Below are 24,145 nucleotides of genomic sequence, written 5' to 3'. Positions count from 1 at the left end.
TAGCCCGAGGTGGAGATAATGCTTTGTCGACTTAGCCCGAAGGAGTTACTGTATGCCTGTATTGTAATGAAGCTCGGTACAACCGTGTATCTTATCTGAATTTTTCGAGTAATTAATACTCATATATATATATATATATATATATATATATATATATATATATATATATATATATATATATATATATATATATATATATATATAATTAGGTTCAAATACGGTTGGTGTGTCTAGGCCGGTGTGGTTGTACGGTGGGAGGAGATCCATTGATTTTGATTAAATCAACGTCCAGGATTATCAAAATTTAAATAATAAAAAAAAAAACGCCGTGATAATTCGTTAATTTTTGCATCTAGGTCAAATTTAAGGTGTGGGGTTTTTGTGCTTAAGGTGCGTGAGTTTTGTGTTTAAGGTGCATGGTTGTGTACTTAATGTGAGTAGTTGTTGAAACTTAAGGTGCGTGGTTTTGTGCTTAAGGTGCGTGGGTTTTGTGCTTAAGTGACGTGAGTTTTGTGCTTAAGTGACGTGAGTTTTGTGCTTACTGTAAGTAGCTGTTGAAACTTAAGGTGTGTGAGTTTCCTTCTTAAGTTGCGTAATTATATATATATATATATATATATATATATATATATATATATATATATATATATATATATATATTCAGTATATTATATTCATATTCATTATTATTATTATTATTATTTTAATTTGTATAAGGGTATTTATGTTTTTAAAACTTATTCCATTTCTATTCCTTTAACGAACCAAACACTAGAATGCAATTACTAAAGTCTATTCTTTTAGCCAACTAAACAACAGAATACAATTCCTATTCTATTCCTTACATATTCTATTCCCTGTGGAATAGCATTCTTATTCCCTCCAAATTCATTCCGTGAAACAAACGTGCTGTAAATTTCTAATCCTCCCCTAGGTTAGTCATACTTTTTGTGTTGATTATTTTTATTATTCTTGTTTCCTTATAGCTTTATTATTTTTATTAGACATTTTATTGAACAATGCAAGATATTCAACTAGTTCCAAGTAAATATAGATAATTTTATTTGAACCAAATACATATAAATGAAAATTGTCGGGTAAAAATTTTAAGTTCGTCCCGGACCAATTTCGGTGGCGGTGAACAGAGACTCTCCGTTGGCGGTAGGAATTTCGGTCGGCGAGTTATTGTATGTGGCAGTTCCGTTCAGCAGACTACGGTCGGTGGCGACATCGAGACATTTCTGGGCAGCAGCGATTCTCATACGGCAAACATTTGTTCTTTTTATTCTCAATCATTGCTAATTTGCTTTTTTTTTTTTTTTTTGATAGTCATTGAAAGAGTATGTTTTGTGATTGAATTACTGTTAATCCCAAATTGAATAGTTAATTGCATTTGCTTAGAAACATATGATCTCGGCAAATTATATTATGCACCGCGGTGCATAATCCATTATGCACCGAGGGTATGAAACGACGCCGTTTACCATTAATTAGGGCGCGGTTCAGACGTCGCCGTTAATTGTTTCCGGACGGCTAATTTCTATCAGTCGTCGTTATTTTCCTATTTTGAAGTCGTATTTCTTTCCTTTTATTAGATTTGTCGTTCTTTCCTTTTTCCTTTCTTTTTCTTATGATTCTTCGATCTGTTCCTGATTCGATTCGTCGAATTGATATAGTTTTGGTATAAGTCGAATTGTTGTATTGTTTTCTATGATCGGAAATATGAATAAAATAGTAGTTACAAACAGGATTGAGGAGATTGATTCGAATTCAATGATCGTTGATGAGAACAGTTCAGTATTTGCAGGTGTATATCATTATACTATGTATTACAGTCTTGTGTGATGTTGTTATTGTTTGAGTATAATTTGCCGATATGTTATGGTTTTTTTTTTTGTTGCAGGTAAAGATCATATTCCGGTCGCCGGTGAATGTATTTCGCCGATTGCGTTTGATGTTCCGTGTACAAATTTTGTCGACGATAATGAGTATATTCCAGGTATTAAATGCATTAATGTTCTTGTTCATGTTCTTATTTGAGTTTTATATTATTCAGGACCATGTTACGCAGTTTCATGCTGATATCGCTGTAGTTTCGGTTATTGAACAATATAGTGTCGGTTTTAGTGACCTGAAGTGTCAGTTTATATTTTATTTGGTTGCAGATGATTTTGACAATTCGATTGCTGTTGATGGTACATCTGAACATGTTATTGTTGAAGAGTCAGCTATTCCAGGTTAAATGTTTAGTTCGATTCTTAACTGATTTTGAATTTGTTGTGTTAAAGGGATGTTTTAATAAAATCACAGATAATGAAGAATTGTTGGGACTGTCTGTTGGATCAATAGAAGATGCATTTGGTAAATACAATGATTATGCGTTTCGTATGGGATTTAGTACTAGAAAGGGCAAACAGTATTATGTTACTGGCACTCGGATTTTGAAGACGAAAGTGTTTTGTTGTTCTAAGTCTGGTTTTAGAATAATACCAGACAATCCTAATAAGTGTTACTCAAAGATAGTTACTAGGTCTGGATGTAATGCAATGTGTCAATTTGATATAGATTCAAATGGGAAATGGGTTGTTACTAAACATGTGAAGGAGCATAACCATGAACTGTGTCCGGCTTCATCAAGTTATATGCTTAGATCGCATAGGAAAGTGTCTGAGAATCAGCTGACATGTTTAAAAAACATGAAGAGGAGTGGGGTCCCCTTATCGGATGCTATTCGCTTCTTAAAATGTCAGTCAGGAGGGTTACCGTTTGTTGGATTTACTCCTAGGGATGCGTATAACATGATATATTCAGATTCGTCAAAGCATCTAGATGGCACTGATTCTAATAGCTTGATTGAGATATTTAGAAGGAGACAAATGGATGAATCTGATTTCTATTTTGAATTTGAACTTGATGAGGATGCAAGGTTGTGTAACTTTTTCTGGAGGGATGGTCAAATGAAGGCTGATTATGATTTGTTTGGTGATTTAGTTGTACACGATACAACATACCGTACAAATAGATATGATATGATATGTGCCCCTTTTGTAGGAATGAATCATCATTGCATGAATGTGATGTTTGGTTGTGGGTTTTTACTCAATGAGAGGATAGAGTCGTTTGTTTGGTTGTTCAAAGTATTTGTACGATCAATGGGGGTAAGCATCCTCAAACAATAATGACTGATCAGTGTGCTGCCATGGCTGCTGGAATCGCACAAGTATTTTCGAATTCAAATCATAGGCTTTGTATATGGCACATTGGGGAGAATTCGAAGAAGCACATAAAAAGTCTGAGAAATAAAAAAGGTTTCTTAGAGCTTTTCAATTTTCTTTTGAAGTACACTGACACCGAAGTTGAATTTGAGTTTTATTGGACCAGGTATTTTTACTGATTTTTTCACAATGATATTATGTAGTGTTTTATATTCTGGTGAATTTGTGTTCTGTATGTTGATTGATAGTACCTTAGCTATTAAATGATATTATAGGTTGTATGAAATGATACTGCTTATTTGATAAAATGATACTGTGTTAACAGTTGATGATTGTATTTGTTTGTAGAGCTCAGCTGGATTTATTCGGCATTCCCTATACCCCCTCTACTTAGAAATATGATCATCAACTTAGAAATATACAGTATAGGTTTAAATTCATGTTCTTTTTGTTTCTTTATATTTTTTTTTCCAGGATGATGACAGAATATGGGTGCCATAAAAATGTTTGGTTAAATAAGCTATATTCTATTAGGGAGAAATGATGTCCTGCATTTAGTAAAGAATATTTCTCTGGTGGTATTTTATCATCTCAAAGGAGCGAGTCTACGAATCATTCAATATCTAGAAGATTATCAAAAACAGCTGGGTTGTGTGATTTTTATAATTCATTTGTTAGTGTAGTTTCTGAGTGGAGAAGTAGGGAAACCGGTGAAAATGTGCGTTGTTCACAAGGGTTGGCACCTATGGTGATGAATCATGTGAAGCTCCTTTCACATGCTAGGGACATATACACTATTGAGATATATTATCTTTTTGAGGAACAGTTTTTGAAAGGGACTTCATGCCATCAAGAATCTGTTGGGGGAAGTGGTAATGAGATAAAGTATCATGTGTGGCGTCCTGACGTTGATCTCATTCGTCATGAAGTGTGTTTCAAAGTGAATGTTTTGGATATATCTTGTAGCTGTATGTTGTTTTCAGAGATGGGTATTTTATGCTCACGTTCTTTACGCATTTTGAATGTCCACTGTGTTGCAGCAATACCAGATAAGTACATTATCAAAAGATGGACCAAAAAGGGTATTGAAGATAGAATAATAAGCAGTGATAGTTCCTTGAATATTCTTAGCACTGCGTCATCTGTTTGGGTTATTCAAATGGGTAGGAAGTTTCAGCAGTTAGTTTTATCCAGCCAAGCAAATTGCCAGGCTCGGGAAGTGTGTGAAAATGCTTTTGAGGATGCTAGGAGGAAGGTTGAAGGTGATATTGGTCCTATTGTCATTGAAGATGGTGAAGAACAGATAGCTGGTGTAATTCAAAATCCAGCACGTAATAGGGCGAAAGGTGAACGCAATAGGAGGCATATTAGCACCATTGAAAAGAAGTATAACCAAGTGAGAGGGCGGAAGTTGGGTGTCAAGATTGCTGAAATGAGTACAAAGGCTGCAGTGCAGGCATCTGTTGAAGGAGTTGTTGCTAATATTGTTGGCAGTGGTTATTTTGTTCATCCCTCTAGCGGCAGTCACGAGTTAGGTTTGGTTAAATCTAGTTGATAGGTCAATTACAATCATTGTAATTTTGGATTGGATCGGTTTGGATATTAGATAGTATGTGTGTTGTCATGGTAGCATAGTTTTTTGCAGTATGAAAGTCTGCTGCATGTTTGACATATTATTTTTTTATGTTTTTAAATGAAGTCATAGATATTTTTAAATGATACTGTAGTGTATATAGAATGATACCACAGTGTATGGAGAATGAAACTAAACAGTATGTCTCTCACATTTTCATATATATTATAATGTAACTATAAATATAATGAACTGATACTGTAGTGTATACTAAATGATACTTTAGTTTATGGAAAATGAAACTGAATATAATATCTTTAATATTTTCGTATGTTAGTAAATGAAACTATAAGTGTAATGAACTGATAATGTATAAGATACGAACTTAAAGTGTACGTGTAATAAACTGAAACTAAAAACATTTATATGGAATTGCATCATTATACTTGATTAACCAAAAAGCTTGAAGTTAAGAACCATCAGTGTGTTCAGTGAGAAAACTTTACAACCAAACAACATCGTCTTTCAGTCAACAAAAATTGTAAACAAGATGATAATCTACCCAAAATATCAATGGTATATGTCATTTGGTACCCAAAAATATTGACACCATTTAGGCGACTTATGTTCTTGTCATATCAAAAACAAACATTCACATTTTCGTAGCTGTTCCGTTTATCATAGTGATCTATTTGTTGCTTTCAAACGCTGTCTTGGCGTTCTTCAGGACTTTTGCTCTGTACTGATTGGTTGGCATCATGATAATTCTGGCTGCATATGTTGCTCGTAGAGACATCAAGTAGAGATCCTGCATTTTGTTGGTACACATCAGTTAACTATGTTTTGTGTCAGAGAATTTGAGTAGTATAAATATGTAAAGTATTATATGTACATACATTTTGATCCTGTTTCTTTGGAACAAACCCACATTTCCAGTTCTGATCCCCCATGTAGGTTTCCATATGTCTCATTGCGTACAAACCACAGTCAATCTTGTTAGCTGATGATCTCCAACTCATTTTAACTAGGTCAACAGTTAGTTTTTTCACATTTGCCTGCATATCTTTCATTCCATTCTTTCCAAGGAATAATGCAAATGCATTTTGCTGCATGTCAGAAGTAATTAGATATGAATTATAGGTGAATTGGTTTTGAGTATTGAAGTAAGTAACTAGATGACTTACAAGCAGCTGTGGACAGTCACCATACTTGCTTTGAATTTTCAGCCCTTTGAGGAGTGGCAGGTTGTCAATGATTTCAAGCTTTGATGTAATGAAATTTAAGCACAAGACAAAGAAGTGATGATGCCGGTAAATGGGAAAGAACACATGTTTTGATTTTTTAATGTTTTTTTTAAAGAAAAAAATTAGAAAACAGTAGTAGTATGTTTAACTGTAAATATAATATTTTGAAAAAGAAATGATTACCAATTTTGCATCACTAATATCGACATTCCCCATGTTCTGTATCTCGGTGGTTAGACACTGCTCAAAGTCTTCTTGTCTATGTGACTGGTGGTGTGGTGCCCAATCTGGTGGAGTGTCAAGTTGGAGCTGTAGAGTATACATTGTACATTAAAGGATGTTATTCATAAGTAAACATGCATAACGTGAAAAATAGTAATGGTGTTTGCTTACAAAAGATTGTGTTGTGAAGTATATCCTCTTTGGCTTATCAATCCCACGGCTTGGTTCCAACATATTCAGTCTTAGACACCAAACATCTAAGAATATACTCTCAAGCTCAGCACTTCTTAAGGTCTGGAATTGCTCTCTATTGATGTAGTACCCCTCATGGCCAAATAGTTGTTCACTGTCATATTTGAAAATGTATATAAATAAAGTAGGTAGCATTCAAAATTGTATATTAGAGAGTGGGTGTTAAGTGTGCTTTATACATTAATGGTTGTTCTTCTGTTGGGTCAAGGAAAGCATAGTCTGAAATCAACTTTTCCTTTGGACCGACATTCTTCAGCTTTTCAACATTTGTTGTCCAGTATGGGGACCTTAGGCGCAACGGCAGGTTCCTGATCCTCTTTGTCTTATCAATTATAACATTTTCATTGTTGTCATCAATGTCAGGCTCAGAAATCAAACTGCAGTTTCATGGAGGATCATGCATGCATCAGCATATAGAGATACAGTGCATATAATGCAGTATCACTTGATAAACAAGTCAGTTTCAGTTATATATATATATACAGTTTCAGTTATGTACACCTACAGTATCAGTTATGTACACCTACAGTATCAGTTAATTGTAACTTCGGTTTCAGTTCCTAATATATATATATATATATATATATATATATATATATATATATATATATATATATATATATATATATATATATATATATACAATATGGTGTCACTTTATGAATAATACAGTTTCATTTATAATAGGTTGCATTTCAATTGAAAATGAGTGGAAGCAGTGTAGATATAATAGGTTGGAGCATACCTATCAAACAGATTGTTTTCAGTTCCAGGTGGTGGGGTTTCCAGTTGTGGTTCACCAGAGTCTGAACTGTCAATTTCCTCTTGAATATCACTTGTATTGTTTTGGTCTTCAGTATCATCTTGTGCTTGCGTATCATTCATTTCTTCAGGGATATGTTGAGGTTGTGATGAGTTTATAGGGCTAATTCCAAGATCAAAACTTGGTGTTTGAATCGGATGTGGCGTTTGTGATTTAGCAGGAGCTTGAGTCGGGTAGTCTTTGGTGGTTTGGTAGAATGCCTGTTCAAGCGCATTGACTGCTTCAAGGAAACTTGGATGATTGTAAAGCTCATCATCATACAATAAAGTCTCATCTCGTTCTGGTTGTGAAGAAGAGACTGAAGTAATCATGTCAGCAATGTTCCCAAAAGTGATCTTAATTATTTCTCCACCAGTTCTTGTGTTTCCTATAGCAACCATCACACCAGCAAACTCAACAACTGTGTCAGCCATCCTATTCAGTACAGATGTAATCCTCCCTAGGGACTCATTTGATTGGCTGCCTTCCACTTGAGCACCGCTCTTTTCAGGTATGTTATCTTCCCTGGTCGCATGTTCTTGATGTTGAGCTCTGTCAAGTACCTTTCCCCGTCCAAATCTTCTAGACAATACCTCTGCCTTGATTCTTTGCTTAACTGCTTCTTCAGTCCAAGCAGTTATTGCAGGGGAATCCCTTTGAATCTTCTCACCCTTGTATTGTACTCTGTCAAGGTATGTTAACTGTGTTTGAAAGAATAAAAGTTATAATTAGCAGTTATGTTATCAGTAATTGTAGTAGCATATAGTGTATAGATTAATGAGAAAATTATTACAAGTGCATACTAAAATATTACCAGCAAGAACAGTGAAGGACCAGTGAAAAAGCTCTCTTTGTTATTCTTCCAAGATTCAACAGCATTTACCAAAGATCTGAATGTGTATTGACACCAATTCAAGTCTTTCAGCTTTGAAACATCAAGCATGGAGTATAAAATCTTGTAGGTTGCTTTTATGCTCTGGTTGCCCTTTACCAAGCTGGATACAAGCAGCACAATGAAGTCTCTCTTGAACATATCTCTACTGTCTCCTCTCTCAATAATGGCCGCTGGCATTGTATTCGTCACCGGAGAACCTTTTGTTATTCCCCACCTCTGTCTCCAAGCTGCCAAGAATTTCTTGTATTCAATAGATTCATTCTCAGAAGTAGCCTCAATAACAGGGATTTTCCCTTGGGGAAGGTTCATTGTGCTGTGTACATCATCCTCCGACAGTTGCATGTCATTATTTTCCAACATCAGTATGCACTCATAGACATCAAACCTTTCGACAAGATACCTAGTTAGTCTGCTATCCCAGTCAAATATGGTCAAGTTTAACATAGCAGCCAACCCAATATCTTGAACTGCTCTGCGTTGATCTGGTGATAGAGACGAAATGAGGGTCCGAAAATACTTTGGTGACATTCTGGTTTGTAGATATTGCATTTTACTCATCTCACTCTTAACTGCAGATTTCTTTATCCTCTTGTGTATTTTCTTCTCAACATTGGGGCTTGCTGTTGCTTTGCGCTTGATCCCTGGTCCCTGGTCCTTTGATCCCTGAGCAGCCGATTTTGATGCAGTTGCGTTTGTCTTAGGTGATCCCTGAGCAGCTGGTTTTGATGCAGTTGTGTTTGTCTTAGGAGCAGGAGCAGATTGTTTGGTGGCTTTAGCTCTCTTTGGTGATTTTGCTGTTGATTTGCGTTTGGGTGCCCTTTTTTTGTGCCTCTCTTCCACCTGAACAGCTGGTTCGAGTTCATTTTCAGGTGGTCCATTTTCCTGTCCATCTTCTTCTTGCACAGTTTGTTCTGGTTCAGATGGAATGGTTGGTTCATTTTCAGGTGTTGGTGGTTTATCTGCAGGTTGTCCTGTGGCAGCAGGTGTTGGTTGAGATGGTGGTGTTGGTTTGGCTGCTTGTGAGTCCAAGTCAGCCTTGGTTCTTTGCTTTCTTGTGGCTTTCTTCATCTGTATAGGTATGGTATGCAACAGTATGATAAGTTTTTAATGATGAATATTTTATAAAACAAAATGCGACACACATATGAGCACTTTCAGTTCATATACAATGCACTTTCAGTTCATATACATTATACTTTCAGTTCATATAGAAATCACTTTCAGTTCATATACAATGCACTTTCAGTTAATATACAATACACTTTCAGTTCATATACATTACACTTTCAATTCATATACAATGCACTTTCAATTGAAATAATATTTCAGTTCATATACAAATCACTTTCAATTGAAAACAATATGAGACACACATATAAGCACTTTCAGTTCATCTACGATACACTTTCAGTTCATATACAATACACTTTCAGTTCATATACAATACACATACAATTGAAATAATATTGTAGTGTTGATGAACATTTTTAAAACAAAATGCGACACACATATAAGCACTTTCAGTTCATATACAATACAATTTCAGTTCATATACAATACACTTTTAGTTGAGAATAAATGCAGTTTAATTTAAGAAGAAATAGAGTTTCATTTGGATATAGTAGTTTCATAGGTAACATATGGGACCACACATTCCGTATTATTAAACACACTTTGCAGTTTTATTTTATACACAAACATCTGGGACCACATTACATGAAAAAGACAAACATGTGTTTCTTATTTAGGGTTTACAGTAATATTATAGTTTTGTTGACTGCATGTGTTTCTTATTTAGGGTTTACAGTAATATTAAATGCATTATAGTTTCTCAATGCATGTTTGTGATGCAAAATTTGAATGTTGCTTTCGGAATGTTTGAAAAAAAAAAACATAGAATGTATGTACTGTAGAACATATTTTTCTTTGTAGGTAAATATAACATCGCATTATATACAATAGTATTATTACCTTCTCGTTGAAACTGAAATATGCAGAAATACGAAGAAGAATAGCGATGGAGACGAGAGGTAAAAAATGGCGGTTGAAGTCTAAGCTTGGAGAGAGTGCTGATGGTAAGTGTGGGTTGTTCGAGAAGAAAGTGACGACAAGACTTCCCTTTTTCGTTTTTATATTGATTTTAAAAAAAAAAAAAAAAAAAAAAAAAGGAAACAACGCGCTGAAAGTAATCGACAGCGTTAAAAGGCGCCGTTTCATTTAATTAATGAAACGGCGTCGTTTATGGGCCGCGGTGCATAATCGATTATGCACCACGGTCTATAATATAACAGCTGTATGATCTCAATTTCAATTCACATAATTTGTTAGTATATTTCAATTTCATTTGGCTTAGGCAATTTCTCTTACGGTAATTCTTTAATCCTTGTTTTTCTTCTTTGCTAATTTATTTTATGTTTAGTCTTTGTAAGATGAAATTGCATGAGACAGTTGCTCCTAATTCATTTATGCTTTGCTAATTTCTAAGTCTGTAATTTGCCATTCATGTAAGTTCTATTCTATGAATTTAAATTGCGATTAGTTGTATTGAATTTGGCCATTTGATTAATGTTTTTAGTCTTTATTTCATGCTATATTTTGTTTCGTCAATTGTCTTGCTTACTTATTTTTTTACCTGCTTTTTCATTCAATTTAATTAATTTCAGTTGTTGATTAATTCTGAGCACTTTAAATTATGAAGTCAATTACTTTTTTTTTTTTTTGGAATGAAGGGGGCTGGGTGAACCCAGCGAGCCTAAGCGAAGGTGTCAGCAGTGAAGAGCACCCTGTCCCTCCTTAGCAGCTCCGCAATGCACTCAGGCAACATTGAAGTCAATTACTTTCAAAGTCATTAAATTGCATTGTATCGATTCTCTGTGGGTTCGACCCTTGCTGTTGCACACTCTCACTACAACCGACTCGTGCACTTGCGAGGACATTATATTAAAATTGTCCATCACCGAGCCGAGCTACATGGGGCTCGAGTCGGATGGCACGACCCTACCCGAGCTCGGCCCATAGCAGGCTCGGGTAGGGGAGCTCGGTACCACCCGAGCTCGGGACCCGACCCGACCCTGTCCACCCGGGCCCGGTCAAAGTAGTGATCTAACCACCCCCGATTTAGGGGGAGGCGGTTGGGGGGTTTAGCTTGTATAAAAACCCCCCTCCTTGTCCTAACAAAGTGCATTATATTCTATCTACATTCTACATCTATTACACACAATTTGTCCTGAGAAACATTGTAATAGCCAATTTACGGCATTTAATACAATATACGGTCTCACGGCCTTACGACATCGTTTCGTTTATTTATATATTATTTATATTACGTTCTTATCCGGATTTATTGATTCGGGTTCACCCCGGGTTAATTAAATCCATCAATAAGAAATAATCGGTGAAGGCACTTCTTAGAGCCTGATCGCTGGAAGTTGAAGGAGTATTAAACAAATCCTCTATTCTCCCCTCAAATACCGAGATTAAGAATTGCATTCTCTTACATCCTCCCAGATGCTCTGTCGGGCCGGGGTGTGGGGGGCCCTTGAGGTTGGGGATTTAACCTTTTGGAAAGAAGAATTGCATTCTCTACCTCCAAAAGATCAAAGCAATAGTTACAAAAAATTCAAAACTCAAATAGTTATAAATAAAATATCAAATATGAATAATATAGCACTTAATTACCTTGGACTTGCGAACAATGACTACGGATCGGAGCTGAGGGCACAGCGGCGACCTTTGCCGATGACGACAATGGAGGCCGCAGCGGTGACAACGGCGACGACCGTGACTTGCTGTACAAAGATCGATGACGAATCCGGCGATTGGGCTGAGTGCGAAGAAATTGTTGGCGAATTCTGCTATCGCTATGTCTCAGAGATTTTTGGGATTTGCATCAAGGGAAGAAGGAGAGACGGGATAAGAGATTGACTTTTTAGTGATTTAGCTGAGGAGAAAGGAGGATATATACATCATACAAAGAGAATTTTATAAGAAGAGACACTTATTTTTAGTGACGGTTTATATAATTACCGCTAAACACTTATTTAGTGGTGGTTATAACAAATCGCCGCTAATATTTTGTTGCTAAATGACTGATTTTTTGTAGTTTGTTGGTCAAGATACTTTTAAGTATGTACACAATTGGTGTGAATAGTGAGATGGATCCAATACAGTGGCCAAATATGTAATGTTCATTACATTTTTTTTTGTAACTTTATAAAATAATTATTGACAACTCATAATGACTATGATATACTCCGCACAAAAATTACTATTATTGCATGTGAACAAATTCTAAAATCTAAAATAATATGATGGTACTATATAAAAACACACCATGCACATATGCACGCACGCACGAACGAAACACAAATGATGCACGAGTCACTGAAACAACACTTTTTAGCCGTTGGATGCTCCTAGTACTCATCAATGGCAAATTATATTATGCACCGCGGTGCATAATCGATTATGCACCGCGCGTCTTTTTTTTAAATGAAAATAAACAGTGTTTGTTTCCGCCGTTTCGCACCCTTTTGCAAAAAGTAACTCTGTTATTCAGTGTCATTTTGTATACATTGCAGTTTCAGTTGAACACAACTACAGTTTCATTTCGATATTTATAGACTCAAATATGTGAAAATGTTATTTAATTTTATTTTATATACACTATAGTTTCATTAAAACACAACTACATGATCATTTTGATATAATTACAGCTTCATTGTACAATATACACTCAAATATATGAAATGTAATTCAGTTTCAGTTTATATACACTGCAATTTCATTTCACTATAACTACAGTATCATTTTGATATAACTGCAGTGTCGGTTTGGATATACTGTAGTGTCAGTTAGTGTTTAATACACCAAACAAGCAGACTCCGTAACTCTAACGGCGGGCCATTTCTTTACTTAAAGAAACGACGTCGTTTTTTACCGCGGTGCACATGCACCGCGGTCTATAATATAACGAGTGCTCATCAATGGGGTAGAGAAGCTTGATTATCTAGTCTAAATAATGTACTAAAAAAATCTAGTCTAAATATATTTGCGGTTGTGTATTGTTGAGAGATTAACTCTTGAAATCAATCTATTATTATATTTGATCAATTAAATTTTTGACAAAAGATTTAAAAATTTTCAAAATCTTTATAATTCTATTCACCCTGGACTTATTCATTTTAACCCAGATCATCAAGGCCTACTTTTATGTGTTGGGTTGGGCTTCCCTCATATGTGGTAAATAGCTCATGTTTGGACCAAGCCAATTTGTATCCACTATATTTTGTTGGACTTTCTCTCATATTGAGCCCTAATTATTATTATTATATTTATATAATATAATAATATTTAATTAAGAATATATGGATGAATTATGGAATGGTGCGGTAGTTTGTTTACCAAAGTTGTGAAAAGGAAACTTCTCCTTTTTTTGGTTCATTCTCCATTATATATATAATGTAATATATGTGAATTGTTTTGGTTGGTGAATGCAAGACAAAGATTAAAAACGTGAGAGAGGGCAGTTCGGCGGCAGTGAAGCCTCTTCAGCTTGTTTCTTCATCCTTGACTCAAGTGATGAATTTTAGTCGTGAGTTTGTCTAACTTCTTGAGTGGTTTCTTCATCAAATATTATTGGAGGTCAGCTTATTTGTTCCAGGCATCTTTTGGGTATTCTCGTACTATTTGTATTCTTTTCATCTTGCTTGTGGTGGTTGAATATTTTAAGTACGAGTTGGTATTCTGTTTAGGCCTGTGGAATATAATAGAAGTCTTTGGCCTAGAATTATTACATTTGATGATTTGTGGATGTTTGGCTCGTGTGGTAGCCTGAAACTTTGTACCCAAGATTTATTATAGTGGATTATTTGGTTGGTGGTGGTCCCGTGGTTTTTTCCCCGATTTGGGGTTTTCCACGTAAATCGTGTGTTCTTGTGTTTGATATTTATTTTTGGGCTATTGTGTATCATCTTGTGTTTGTGCTCCTGTCGGTTCTGTGATTTTTCATTGTCACAGGTAGTGGGATTTTTCCCAACAAAGTGGTATCAGAGCCCAGGTTGTTGATTGGGTACATTTGACATGGAGACAAATATGAGTAATATGGTACGATTGAATGGTAGAAATTATCACATTTGGAAGGCCAAGATGAATGATCTTCTGTTTGTGAAGAAATTACATCTACCTGTGTTTGCAACTGCAAAGTCAGAAAGCATGTCAGACGAAGAGTGGGACTTTGAGCACCAACAAGTTTGTGGTTATATTCGCCAATGGGTTGAAGATAATGTTATGAATCACATTATCAACGAGACACATGCCAGAAGCCTGTGGGATAAACTTGAGACCCTGTATGCTTCCAAGACAGGCAATAACAAATTGTTTTTGCTAAAACAATTGATGAATCTAAGATTCAGGGAAGGTACATTGATCAATGATCATGCCAATGATTTTCAGGGTGTTCTTGATCAGTTGTCTAGCATGGGCATCAAATTTGAGGATGAGGTACTTGGTCTCTGGTTGCTTAACACTCTACCTGATTCTTGGGAAACACTTTGGGTTTATTTGACCAATTCTGCTCCCAACGGTGTTGTGACCATGGAGTATGTCAAGAGTGGTATCTTGAATGAAGAGTCAAGAAGAAGATCTCAAGACACCTCCACTTCTCAGTCAGATATTTTGGTTACAAATGATAGGGGGAGAAACAAACAAAGGGGTCAGAAGGGTAGAGATAAAAGCAGAAGTAAGTCAAGGTCATGGCACAAGGATGTTGAATGTTATCATTGTGGCAAGAAGGGTCACATCAAGAAAAATTGCTTCAAGTTGAAAAGGGAACAGAAGCAAGACAAGAAAGATGATCACACAGAGAACCAGGTTGCAACAGTTAGAGCAGATTTGCTTCTTGCTTGTGATGAGAACGCCGTCAACGTTGCATGCCATGAGACAACTTGGATTTTAGATTCAGGCGCATCTTACCATGTTACACCAAGGAAGGAATTCTTTACTTCATATACTCCAGGTGATTTTGGAGAGCTAAGAATGGGTGATGATGGTCAGGTGAAGGTGATTGGTACCGGTACAGTTTGTCTTGAAACCAGCAATGGCACAAAGCTGGAACTTAAAAATGTAAAGCATGCACCGGGTATCAGACTGAATCTCATTTCTACAGGAAAACTCGATGATGATGGTTTCTGTTGTTTCTTTGGTGATGGACATTGGAAAATCACTAAAGGCTCGCTGGTTATTGCACGAGGTAACAAGTCTTCTAACTTGTACTCTTTACAAAGCTCTATTTCTGGTGATTCAGTGAATGTGGCAGCAAAAGAATGTGCATCAGAATTGTGGCATAAACGACTTGGCCACATGAGTGTGAAGGGGATTGATTACCTTGCCAAGAAGAAGAAGCTTTCAGGAGTAAAGGAGGCTAGATTGGACAGATGTGTTCATTGCCTGGCAGGGAAACAGAAAAGAGTTTCTTTTATGAGCAACTCTCCTTCGAAGAAGCCGGAGCCACTTGAGTTGATACATTCTGATGTGTGTGGACCAATGAAGGTTAGATCACTTGGAGGTGCATCTTTACTTTGTGACCTTCATTGATGATTATTCTAGGAAACTCTGGGTTTACACTTTGAAGCACAAAAGTGATGTGTTTGGTGTGTTTAAAGAGTTTCATGCCCTTGTTGAGAGACAGACAGGGAAGAAATTGAAGTGCATCCGTACTGATAATGGCGGTGAGTACCGTGGCCCATTTGATGAGTATTGCAGAATGCACAGTATTAGACATCAGAAAACTCCTCCTAAAACTCCTCAATTAAATGGCTTAGCAAAGAGGATGAATCGAACAATTATGGAGAGAGTCAGATGTATGCTTGATGACGCAAAGTTGCCTAGTTCTTTTTGGGCAGAGGCAGTTTCCACAACTGTTCATGTTATCAACTTATCTCCCCCGTTATTGCTTTGAATAATGAAGTTCCTGATAAGGTTTGGTGTGGAAAGGAAGTTTCTTATGATCACCTCAGAGTCTTCGGTTGTAAGGCATTTGTGCATGTCCCAAGAGATGAAAGATCTAAGTTGGACTCGAAGACTAGACATTGCATTTTCATTGGTTATGGTCTTGATGAATTTGGCTACAAGCTTTATGATCCAGTTGAGAAGAAACTTGTGAGAAGCCGTGATGTAGTGTTCTTTGAAGATCAAACCATTGAAGGTGTTGACAAAGTGAGAAAACCAGAATCTCAAGACAGCGGAAGTTTGGTTGACTGTGAGCCAATTTCCAGCGAAGATACACATGATGTTGATGAGGTTCAAGAGAATGGCCAGAACGGTGATCTTGTACCAGACAATCAGGATGATACAGCTGATGTGGATGGTCATGTTGATGATGTTGTGCATCAGGAACAAGAAGTTCCTTCGCAGGTTCCAGTTGATCCTCCTAGAAGGTCTAACAGGGAACGGAGACCATCTACTCGTTACTCTTCCAGTCAGTATGTGCTATTAACTGATGGGGGAGAACCTGAGTTCTATGAAGAAGCTATGGAGAGTGAGCAAAAGAAACAATGGCTTGAGGCTATGCAGGATGAGATGAATTCCCTATATGCAAATGATACCTTTGAGTTGGTAAGGGCACCAAAGAACAGGTGGGTCTACAGATTGAAACATGAAGAGGGCACTTCAGTTCCACGATTCAAAGCTCGACTGGTGGTGAAAGGTTTTAGCCAGAAGAAAGGTATTGATTTTGATGAAATTTTCTCTCCTGTTGTGAAATTTTCATCCATTAGAGTTGTGTTGGGCCTAGCAGCTCGTTTGGATTTAGAAATTGAGCAGATGGATGTAAAGACAACTTTTCTCCATGGTGATTTAGATGAGGAGATATATATGGAGCAACCTGAGGGATTCGAAGTCAAAGGGAAGGAGGATTATGTTTGCAGATTAAAGTAGAGTTTGTATGGATTGAAGCAAGCTCCGAGGCAGTGGTATAAAAAGTTTACTTCCGTTATGAGTAAGCATGGGTACAAGAAGACTTCTTCAGACCACTGTGTTTTTGTAAACAGATTCTCTGATGATGACTTTGTTATATTGTTGCTTTCTGTTGATGATATGTTGATTGTTGGTCGCAATGTTTCAAGAATTCAACAGTTGAAACAAGAGTTGAGTAAGTCTTTTTCTATGAAGGACATGGGACCAGCAAAGCAAATTCTTGGGATGAAGATCATTCGTGACAGGCAGAACAAGAAGTTGTATATAGAGAAAGTACTTGAGAGATTTAATATGGATAAAGCTAAGCCAGTGAATACACCTCTTGGTATGCATTTCAAGTTAAGTAAGAAGCAATGTGCCTCTAGTGAGAAAGAGAATGAAGAAATGCAAAGAGTTCCCTATTCTTCAGTTGTTGGTAGTTTGATGTATGCCATGGTATGTACGAGACCAGATATTGCTCATGCAGTGGGTGTTGTTAGCAGATTTCTCTCAAATCCAGGGAGAGAACATTGGGATGCTGTGAAGTGGGTTCTGAGATATCTTCGGGGTACTTCAAGTCTGAGTTTGTGTTTCGGTACAGAGAAACCTATTCTTGTCGGGTACACTGATTCAAATATGGCCGGGGACATTGACACCAGGAAATCTACTTCAGGTTATCTAATTAACTATGCAGGGGGAGCAGTTTCATGGCAATCAAGATTGCAAAAGTGTGTTGCTTTGTCTACCACTGAACCTGAATTCATAGCATCTGTTGAAGCCAGTAAAGAAATGTTATGGATGAAGAAGTTTGTTCAAGAGCTCGGGTTTGTTCAAGACAGGTATGTGCTCTATTGTGATAGTCAAAGTGCAGTTCATCTTGCAAAGAACTCCACGTTCCATTACAGGTCAAAACATATTGACACGAGATATCGTTGGATTAGAGATATCTTGGAGTGCAAGATGCTTGAACTTGAAAAGATTCATACTGATGATAATGGGTCTGACATGATGACTAAAGCATTGCCGAGAGGGAAGTTTGAGGATTGTTGCTCTATCGCCGGGATGGCGATATCTTCCACATAGTCGGGAGGGGGAGATTTGTTGGGTTGGGCTTCCCTCCTATGTGGTAAATAGCTCATGTTTGGACCAAGCCAATTTGTATCCACTATATTTTGTTGGACTTTCTCTCATATTGAGCCCTAATTATTATTATTATATTTATATAATATAATAATATTTAATTAGGAATATATGGATGAATTATGGAATGGTGCGGCAGTTTGCTTACCAAAGTTGTGAAAAGGAAACTTCTCCTTTTTTTGGTTCATTCTCCATTATATATATATAATGTAATATATGTGAATTGTTTTGGTTGGTGAATGCAAGACAAAGATTAAAAACGTGAGAGAGGACAGTTCGGCGGCAGTGAAGCTTCTTCAGCTTGTTTCTTCATCCTTGACTCAAGTGATGAATTTTAGCCGTGAGTTTGTCTAACTTCTTGGGTGGTTTTTTCATCAAATATTATTGGAGGTCAGCTTGTTTGTTCCAGGCATCTTTTGGGTATTCTCGTACTATTTGTATTCTTTTCATCTTGCTTGTGGTGGTTGAATATTTTAAGTACGAGTTGGTATTCTGTTTAGGCCTGTGGAATATAATAGAAGTCTTTGGCCTAGAATTATTACATTTGATGATTTGTGGATGTTTGGCTCGTGTGGTAGCCTGAAACTTTGTACCCAAGATTTATTATAGTAGATTATTTGGTTGGTGGTGGTCCCGTGGTTTTTTCCCCGATTTGGGGTTTTCCACGTAAATCGTGTGTTCTTGTGTTTGATATTTATTTTTGGGCTATTGTGTATCATCTTGTGTTTGTGCTCCTGTCGGTTCTGTGATTTTTTATTGTCACAGATAGTGGGATTTTTCCCAAACATTATGATAGCCACACTTTTTTACCATTTTAATAAATTAAAAGTCAAATCAAATAATGTACAATATTTTTTTAATGAATTTTAAAATTAACTAAAATTGGATGAACATTTGCTGGGAATGATTAAAAAAAAAAAGGGATCGTTTTCATCATAAGTCAAAATAATTATACTAGAAATATATGTTTAATATTTCATATAAAATTTACCTCTAAAGTAAAATTTATAACCAATGATATTTAAAATTTAAATTTAAAACGAATCAGACTCAATCTGCAGAGTGGTGAATTATTAACCTCGTCATCGCACTGATCTTGCACAGAAACGAAATTTGATTTACATTTTCACAAAAAATTTAAAAATCTTCAAAATCTTATTAATCAATATGTCTATCCACCTTCTAGACTTGTTCGTTTCAAATGGGGTCACCAAAAGGCCCTACTTTTATCTTTTCCTCCCCAACTTAGTAATGTCATTGAGTAACACATTTAAATGTACTAACATTTACATACATTATACCTCCTTTAAAAAAAAAAATACATTTACATTATACTTAAAATTTTATTGTACATTTTTTTTTAGTACTACTGGCTCTACAGTTTTATTGTATATATACTTACAAATTCTACAATTTTTTGTTTTATTCTTGATGTGTTGATTAATTATTTACTATTTTGTATTATTAGACATTTATTTTATTGAACGATAAACGATATTCAACTAGTATCCAAGTAAATATAAATAATTTTACATGAACCACATACATATAAATTATTAATTGTTTCAACATTTTAATATATTCAAAATTAGATTTGGATAAGAGTTATGCGATGGTGTAAATAGTGAGGTGGATCCAATACAGTGCTCAAATATGGAATGTTAATGAATTAAAATTTTTAAATTTTATAATTAATTAATAACAACTCATAATCATCACATACAAAATTTCTATGATTGCAAGTGAACAATTTCGACGGCATTTATAATAAAAATTAAAATAATGAATATTGTTGTTTTCTCCGCTGACATAACAATAAAACTATTTTTATTTATTGATCATCCTAAGTAAGTAGACCCTTCTTTGTGTTTAAAAAAATGAATTTACATATTAATCAAATTAAACAAGAATATAATGTAATCAAACCATTCAAATATTTTCGCATAAGGATGTGAATATTACGAGAGTGGTGTAGCATTCCTCTAAAAAAAAAAACGATAGTACTAAGAAAAATATTTGTGTATGATAATAATTATTTTAAAGTTAAAAATTTCATACAAAAACTTGAAATAATGTCACAATTGATTATCAAGTTGAAATTAATAATAATTTTCAAATTTACATAAAATTAATCGGCTATTTCATTAAAGTAGAGTTAAATGAGAAAATAGATATTAAAAGTACAATAAAATATAGTATGATATTTTGCTAGGTGAATTTAAAATGTAACTAAAATTGGACAAATGTTTATAGTAATTTCATATTGGATATAATCATTACAACAAGTTAGTTTGAATCGTTTTCATCCTAACTCAAAATAATTACACGAGAAATATATATATATATATATATATATATATATATATATATATATATATATATTCTAATTAGTGTAGAGGTTAATTGGGAGAATTGAAATATAAAATTAGTGTAGGGGTGCATGGGAAATAAGGGTTTCTATTTCCAAAGTTTAGCGAATAAGTTATACTACATAGACTCCCAAAATTTATTCATTGGTGTGACGAGCACTGATAAGATACTTTTTTCCATAAGGGTTTCTATTTCCTAAGTTTGGCGGGTTGAGCTGTTTAGCCTGCTAGTATATGGGTTGGGTTCATGTTCCCAACATTGCATACAAAAATGTCCCGGGTCGGACCTGACCCGTTTTACAAATAACCGTGGCGGACAGCCTACATGGGTCGATGTTGGTTTGTATTGATAGCTCTGGTAGAGAGGAGTTCACGTCCAACCCGTGGAAATCCACTATGAAATGTAATGGAAATGACTAATATAGTGATTTGCGATGTGCACGCTTGGCGATAAATCCAACAAATGTGAAATCCATCGCTCTGAGATCGATCTCCACAATCCAACCCAACAAGATTAATTAGGGTTTAAGCATTTTACGGTGTTAGAAGGGCGTATTATTCATTTCATATTTTTAACCAGCTCGATCAACAACACTTGAATTGAACCTACCGCACGTGGAATGCACGAGCGGACACAACCTTTAAAGAATTCACATAATCAATCGGTGGCACCCTTTCTGTTAAGGCAACGTATCCCCCTCACCACCAAAATATAATAATTACAAAAAAAAAAAAAAAAGAATTACGCGCCTAAACTCAATAAATCACGTCCTTAATTTCATTCCCATCGCTTTATATATTTCATTTTGATCTCCCATTTAACCTCCACACTGATTACAACACTCAACTCCACTCTTCTTCATTCCTTGCCTCTTTTGTGCCCTAAATTTCCAATAGCTTTAGGAAAGAAAACCCTTGTCGCTTCTTCGTCCATGGGAAAGGGAAGCGGAGCTTCCCAACAGGTAGCTGAGGGTGTAATGGTAGCTATTTGACTATTCAGATATACTATTAGCTTTAAGAAAATTTATATTTTATACTCCTCACAAATCTGCCATTTATCAATGTCACCCATGAATTATTAGTGGTGTAAACGATGCCTCTCAATTTTTAACGCATGACATATATTGCCCCTCCCCTGAATTATTAGTGGTTTAAATGTGGTTACTGGCTATTTTCCTTTATTGAAGACCACGTTTTTCCCTCCATTTTTCTTTTTTTTTTTTTGGTTTCACAACAAGAAAAATTGTGAATTTCGACCGATTTCCGTCGCAAAATAGTAAAACTCAATCGCGAATCACGTTTTTCGACGAAATTCGTTCCGTCTTCTTTCGGCCTATCGTATTTTTGTAGGGGCCGAAATAAATCCGTCACAAAATATTGCGACAGAATAAGAGGTCACAAATTTGCAACGGAAGTTTTTCCGTTGCACTTTGGCTACGGAAATTATTCCAACACTAATTTTGTCGCCATATTTTTTTCCGTCGCATTTTCGAAATAGAATTGTTTTCTATCTCAATTCCATCGCATTTAGTGCAACAAATTTCCATCGAAAAACTCACATTCTGTCGCGATTCCGTCATATTTGTTATTATTTAAAAAAAAAAAATTAATTATAATTATTATTTTTTATTACTAATATGAGCTTTTAAAATATTAATATAAAACTACAATGACATACTAAAACACAAATAATTCTAAAACAAAATTAAAATTCTAAAACATTAGAAATCCACATTAAGTTTAAGCGGTGTTGCAAAAATCGCGCCTAGGTGCCAGTTAATCGGCGCCTAGGCGCCGCCCGGCTGCGGACGATTCGTTCGGAATCGGCCTCTTCCGCGGCCGGGCGGCTAGGCGGTCTAGGCCACCTAGCTGGTCAGTTCGGCCGTTTAAATATAATTTTTAATTTCGTTGTAAAGTGTTAAAAGTTCGGGAAGGCATAACGTTTGACTCGGTTGTCCGTTTTGGACAATTTTTTTTCAAATCGCGTATTTTTTTGAGATCTATCCACTGCAAATCCACTATGAAATGTAATGGAAATGACTAATATAGTGATTGACGACGTGCACGCTTGGCGATAAATCCAACAAATGCGAAATCCATCGCTCTGAGATCGATCTCCACAATCCAGTCCAACACGATTAATTAGGGTTTAAGCATTTTACGGTGTTAGAAGGGCGTATTATTCATTTCATATTTTTAGCCAGCTCGATCAACAACACTTGAATTGAACCTACCGCACGTGGAATGCACGAGCGGACACAACCTTTAAAGAATTCACATAATCAATCGGTGGCACCCTTTCTGTTAAGGTAATGTATCCCCCTCACCACCAAAATATGATAATTACAAAAATAAGAATTATGCGCCTAAACTCAATAAAACACGTCCTTAATTTCATTTACATCGCTTTATATATTTCATTTCGATCTCTCATTTAACTTCCACACTGATTACAACACTCAACTCCACTCTTCTTCATTCCTTGCCTCTTTTGTGCCCTAAATTTCCAATAGCTTTAGGAAAGGAAACCCTGTCGCTTCTTCGTCCATGGGAAAGGGAAGCGGAGCTTCCCAACAGGTAGCTGAGGGTGTAATGGTGGCTATTTGACTATTCAGATATACTATTAGCTTTAAGAAAATTAATATTTTATACTCCTCACAAATCTGCCATTTATCAATGTCACCCTTTTATTATTAGTGGTGTAAACGATGCCTCTCAATTTTTAACGCATGACATATATTGCCCCTCCCCTGAATTATTAGTGGTTTAAATGTGGTTACTGGCTATTTTCCTTTATTGAAGACCACGTTTTTCCCTCCATTTTTCTTTTTTTGGTTTCAGAACAAGAAAAATTGTGAATTTTGACCGATTTCCGTCGCAAAATAGTAAAACTCAATCGCGAATCACGTTTTTCGACGAAATTCGTTCCGTCTTCTTTCGGCCTATCGTATTTTTGTAGGGGACGAAATAAATCCGTCACAAAATATTGCGATAGAATAAGAGGTCACAAATTTGCAACGGAAGTTTTTCCGTTGCACTTTGGCTACGGAAATTATTCCAACACTAATTTTGTCGCCATATTTTTTTCCGTCGCATTTTGGAAATAGAATTGTTTTCTATCTCAATTCCATCGCATTTAGGGGGGTGTATTCAATCAAGACTTTTAAAGAGTTTCAAAGACTTTTAAAGTGATGGATTTTAAATGACTTTTGTAGAGATTTCGTAGACTTTCCTAGAATCTTTTAAACTTTCATCAACTTTGTAAGAGTCTTTAAAAATCCATAAGACAAACATTTATAGACTTTTAAAAACTTTTTCATATTAAAAAGTCTACAAAAGTCATTAAAATTCTAAATTGAATACACCCTTACAAACATTCTATAACTTCTACTAATACATTATATTTATAATTTTCGTACAAAAATATATTTATATAAATCATAAATAAATTAATGCATTGCAAAAAAATAAAAAATAAATA

The 24,145-nt window shown here is 35.6% G+C and overlaps 1 long non-coding RNA gene across 1 annotated transcript; it reads left to right on the top strand.

Moving 5' to 3' along the window:
* Nucleotides 1-2,978: 2,978 nt before the first annotated feature.
* LOC109158434 lies at nt 2,979-23,880 on the top strand. The gene is made up of 3 exons (XR_002050380.1): nt 2,979-2,990; nt 14,941-14,946; nt 23,805-23,880. It is a non-coding gene; the product is annotated as an uncharacterized LOC109158434 (long non-coding RNA).
* Nucleotides 23,881-24,145: the final 265 nt, after the last annotated feature.

The sequence above is a fragment of the Ipomoea nil genome, unplaced genomic scaffold (genome assembly GCF_001879475.1).
Source record: "Ipomoea nil cultivar Tokyo-kokei standard unplaced genomic scaffold, Asagao_1.1 scaffold2818, whole genome shotgun sequence".
NCBI classification, from domain to species: domain Eukaryota; kingdom Viridiplantae; phylum Streptophyta; class Magnoliopsida; order Solanales; family Convolvulaceae; genus Ipomoea; species Ipomoea nil.
The sequence above is the reverse complement of the archived record's forward strand: the minus strand, read 5'-3'. Positions and strand labels throughout refer to the sequence as shown.